Below are 5,467 nucleotides of genomic sequence, written 5' to 3'. Positions count from 1 at the left end.
GTTGATTAGGGAGCTTTATACATATGAACTCATAGAGATAAAAGCAGCATGCACAGACCTGCATGGGTCTTTACCAGTTGGAGTTCTCAAGCTCAAAGGAGCAGTGGACACATGTCCTTATTCCTAACCCAGAAGTAATACCCAATTGATAACACCTTGCAATTGAAAATTAGTTTCCCCCAAGGGAGTCTCACTAGGACAACAAACTACTCTTAAGGGTAGACTGCATGCCGAGCAGGAGATTTTATCATATCATATTTTTTATTTTATTTCACTTATATATTTTTCTTCTTTCTTTTTACCTTACAGGTCCTATGCATGTATATTATGGCTTCCAGTTTAGTGTTTTTGTGTAATTCCTGAGTATAAGAACAAATTGCTCTTTGTTTCTTGTGCCTTTTCTTTGACTGTTTTCTTTGTTTGTTTTGTCCAATTATGATGTTTTAGTTTTTGTTTTATTTTATTATTTCATATAAGTCTGTTTTTTTTCTAATTAGAGAAAGAACTAGGGCTGGTTTGGATGGGAGGGGAGGTAGGAAGAAGTTGGCAGGAGTAGAGGGAAGGGAAAATATAGTCAGGATATATTATATGAGAAAAAAATATTTTCAACAAAAAGGAAAAAAATGATTCTGTAAGCAATGGAAATAATTAATCCAGTGAAGAGGGAGCCTACAGAATGCCATGGAATATTTGCTGGTTACCCATATATAATAGAGGATTAACATCCGGAATACAAAAAGCCTCAGAAAAAAGACAAATCAAAAGAAACTAACAAATTAAAAACAAGTAAATAAATAAATAATAGATACATATCCAAACAGATTTTTTTCAAAAGAAATACAAATGACTGTGAAATCTCAAAATCTGTTAAATAATCTTAGCAATCAAGAAAATGTAAATTGAAACCACTTAGAGATCTCCTCTTACCCAATTACAATGACTAAGATTAAAAACAACAACAAACTCTCCTTTATTATTCTCTTATCTCATAATTAAAATTGAGGACAAGGAATATGCTCCATTTATCCAGATTGACCAGGATCTTTTTTCTTTCTCTCTTTCTTTCTTTATTTTTCTTTACATTACTATTATTATTATTAAAAATTTTCACCTCCTCTCCTCCCATTTCCCTCCCCTTCCCCACTCTCCCTCCCCCTCCCGCTCCAGTCCTAAGAGCAGTCAGGGTTCCCTGCCCTGTGGGAAGTCCAAGGTTCTCCCCCCTCCATCCAGGTCTAGGAAGGTGAGCATCCAAACAGACTAGCTCTCACAAAGCCTGTCCATGCAGGAGAATCAAAACCCAGTGCCATTGTCCTTGGCTTCTCAGTCAGCCCTTATTGTCAGCCACATTCAGAGAGTCCGGTTTGATCACATGCTCTATCAGTCCCAGTCCAGCTGGCCTTGGTGATCTCCCATTAGATCAGCCCCACTGTCTCAGTGGGTGGGTGCACCCCTCGTGGTCCTGACTTCCTTGCTCATGTTCTCCCTCCTTCTGCTCCTCATTTGGACCTTGGGAGCTCAGTCCAGTGCTCCATTGTGGGTCTCTGTCTCTATCTCCATCCATCAACAGATGAAGGTTCTATGCTGACCAGGATCTTTTGGTCCATATAAACCTGGAGAACGTAGTGTGACCTAAAAATCTAAACTGATTTTTGAGAGATGGCCCAGCAGTAAAGAACTTACTGCTCTCTCAGAAGCCTCAGATTCAATTTCCAGGCCCCACATGTAGGCCCTGTTGCTTCAGTCTCTATGAGTTAACATGAGCCTTTCTTGGTTGATTTAGATGACCTTATTCTCCCTGTTTCCTCGACCCACAAATCTTTCCAGCTCTTCTTCTCCTGGATTCCTTGAACTCTAGGAATTTGTTGGAGATATTCTATTTAGACTCTCTCTCTCTCTCTCTCTCTCTCTCTCTCTCTAAATATTGTCTGACTATGGGTCTCTGCATATATTCCTATCTGCTGCTGGAGGATGCCTCTCTGATGATGACTGGATAAGGCATTGATCTATGAATCAATTATCATTAGGAATAATTTCATTGATTTTTGTTGTAATTGTTTGGTTGACCAGTCCTGTTTGGTTTTGCACTAGTACTTTGAGCTATCTAGTCTGGTTCTTGTATAGTTTCTGATACTTGGTTTTGCAAGCATTGTAGAGTATAGGTTCTTTCTCATTCCTCTCTCAGGAGTGGACCTTCAGTCAAATCAGATATCGGATGGCTATTCCAACAAATTGTATGCACCCTAGCATATTTTGAAGACAGGATAGATTGTAGCTCAATGGTTTTGTGGCTAGGTTGGAGTTCACATTTCTCTTTCAGTAGCCTGCAGAGTACCCCCTACACACCAAAAAGGCAAGAACATAGGGGTGAAAGCTCCATGTAGGCACCAGCTCAGTGTCTCCATGTTCAATGTGTTGTATGAATGTTGTCCTTGGTAATGGGTTTCTATTGTCAGATTGTAGAGGGAAACATTTTGTTTTAGCATCAGTGTGGGTTGTTTGCAATTTCCATGGAAACCCTTTGGCTAACACCTTCAATGAATGGAGACCCATGACTGGAAGTCTTGTCTGGTTAAAAAAGGATGGCTAATTGAGACTCAACATTCCCCATTACTAGGAGTCTTATTTAGGAACACTTTCATAGATCCCAGGAAATTTCCAGTTTTTCCAAATGACATACTTTAAAAATCCATACTTCACCAAACTGAAATATAAAAATGATTATCTCATTCAATTAAGAAAACCTTTTGCTTTCTTTTTTTGATTTATTTATTTATTAAAGATTTCTGTCTCTTCCCCACCGCCACCTCCCCTTTCCCTCCCCCTCCCCCAACCAAGTCCCCCTTCCTCTTGTGCTCTTTAGGCCTTGCTTGCTGCCAGACTCGCAGCCATGGGCCGTGTGATCCGAGGGCAGAGGAAAGGCGATGGTTCTGTGTTCTGCACACACGTGAAACACCGTAAGGGCGCCGCATGCCTGCAAGCTGTGGACTTCGCTGAGCTGCATGTTTACATTAAGTGCATTGTAAAGGATATCATTCATGACCCTGGTCGCGGCGCACCCCTCGGCAAAGTGGTTTTTCATGATCCCTACCGGTTTAAGAAGCGGACTGAGCTGTTCATTGCTGCAGAGGGAATCCACACCGGGCAGTTTGTGTACTGCAGTAAGAAGGCCCAGCTGAATATCGGCAATGTTTTGCCCGTGGGCACCATGCCTGAAGGTACTATAGTATGTTGTCTGGAGGAGAAGCCTGGGGACAGGGACAAGCTGGCACGAGCCTCTGGGAACTATGCCACAGTCATCTCCCACAATCCGGAGACCAGGAAAACGAGATGAAGCTGCCTTCAGGGTCCAAGAAGGTCATTTCCTCAGCCAACAGAGCTGTCGTTGGTGTTGTGGCTGGTGGGGGCAGAATTGACAAGCCTCTCTTGAAGGCTGGTCGTGCCTACCACAAGTACAAGGCCAAGAGGAACTGCTGGCCACGCGTACGTGGTATGGCCATGAATCCCTTCGGAGGTGGTAACCATCAGCACATTGGCAAACCATCCACTGTCCGAAGAGATGCCCCTGCTGGACGCAAAGTGGGTCTCATTGCTGCCCGCTGGACTGGGTGACTACGTGGAAACAAAACTGTACAGGAGAAGGAGAACTACTCAGGAGCTAATAAAGTATGTCCTTTGTCTAACAAAAAAAAAAAAAAAAAAGAAACAAAGAAAGAAGAAAAGAAAAAAAACTTTCACAAAATCTAGCACCCCTTCATGATAAAAGTCCTGGAGATATGAGGGATACACGGGAGATACCTAAACATACTAAAGGCAATTTACAGCAAGCCTATGACCAATATCAAATTAGAGAGAAATTCAAAGCAACTACATTAAAACCAGGACCAACATAAGGTTATCCACTCTCTCCATATCTATTTCAAAGTACTTCAAGTTTTAGTTATAGCAATAAGACAGCTGAAGATCAAAGAGATTCAAATTGAAAAGAAAAAAAGTCAAAGTGACACTAAAAAGTCCACAAGAGATCTACAATTGACAAACACTTTCACCCAAGTGATTGGATACAATATTAACAAACAAATGTCAGTATCTCTTCAATATACAAAAAAATCAGTCTGGGAGAGAACTCAAGATAACACCACTTTTGCAATAACCTCAAATAATATAAAATATACTGGGGTGATGTGGGAGTGTCATATATCAATCTGTTGATTTCATTGGTTAAGTAATAAACACACTGCTTGGCCTCATAGCTTAGAACATAGGTGGGTGGAGTAAACAGAATAGGATGCTGGGAGGAAGAGGAAGTGAGCTCAGACTCGACAGCTCTGCTCTCTGGATCACAGACGCCAGGGCCAGGCTCTGCTCTCCCAGGAAGCTCCGACCCAGGATGGACATAGGCTAGAATCTTCCCGGTAAGCGCACCTTGGGGTGCTTACACACATTATTAGAAATGGGCTAGTCCAGATGCGAGAATTAGCCTAGAAGAGGCTAGATAGAAATGGGCCAAGCAGTGCTTAAATAAATACAGTTTATGTGTTGTTATTTCGGGGCATAAGCTAGCAGGCAGCCAGGGTGCTGGGGACGCAGCTCAGCCGCTCCTATTTCAACACTGGGGTAACTCCCACCCAGCAAATGAAAGACTTATATGATTAAAAACTTCAAGAATTTGAAGAAAGAAATTATAGAAGGTATCAGAATATGTAAAGACCTTCTATACTTATAGATCAGTAGATTAACATAGTAAAAATGGCCATCCTACCAAAAGTAATCTACACATTTAATAAAATTCCAATCAATATTACACATAATTTTTTTATAATCCATGAAAAAAATTTTAACTACATATGGAAGACTAAATTATTCAGAATAGCTAAAACATTCCTGAACAATAAAAGAACACTTGGGGGGTATCACTATTCATGTTGTATTACAGAGGTATAATAAAACCACATTTTGTTTCCAAAAACCAGACATGCTGATCAATAGAATCACATTGAAGACCCAGAAATAAACCCAAATATATATGGATACCTGAATTTTGATAAAGAAACAAGAAATACACTATGGAAAACTCAAGAAACTAGATACAAAAATTAATAATCAAAATAAAAATGAAGTACAGATCTAAAGAGAGAATTCTCAATGTAGAAACCTCAAATAGCAACAAAACTCTTAAAGAAATGTTCAATATCTTTATCCAACAGGGAAATGCAAATCAAAATGTCATTGAGATTCCACCTTATACCTGTAAGAATAGCTAAGATAAAAACACAAGTGATAGCTCATGCTGGAGAGAACGTGGAACAGAGGAAACACTCCTCCATTGTTGGTAGAAGTACAAACTTGTTCAACTAGTTTGGAAATTAACATGGATTTTTCTTTTGAAAATTGGGAATCAATCTACTTCAAGACTCAAATATACCATTCTTGGGCATATAACCAAAGTAAGTGTCATCCTTTTACAAGA

General features: G+C 40.1%; 1 pseudogene; it reads left to right on the top strand.

Annotated features, from left to right (window-relative positions):
- Positions 1–2,887: 2,887 nt before the first annotated feature.
- LOC126493039 (60S ribosomal protein L8-like) lies at positions 2,888–3,609 on the top strand (annotated as a pseudogene).
- Positions 3,610–5,467: the final 1,858 nt, after the last annotated feature.

This window comes from Alexandromys fortis, unplaced genomic scaffold (genome assembly GCF_014885135.2).
Source record: "Alexandromys fortis isolate MF-2015 unplaced genomic scaffold, M_Fortis_MF-2015_v1.1 scaffold_298, whole genome shotgun sequence".
In the NCBI taxonomy this organism is placed as follows: domain Eukaryota; kingdom Metazoa; phylum Chordata; class Mammalia; order Rodentia; family Cricetidae; genus Alexandromys; species Alexandromys fortis.
Note: the sequence above shows the minus strand (reverse complement) of the source record. Positions and strands in the feature narration are given on the sequence as shown.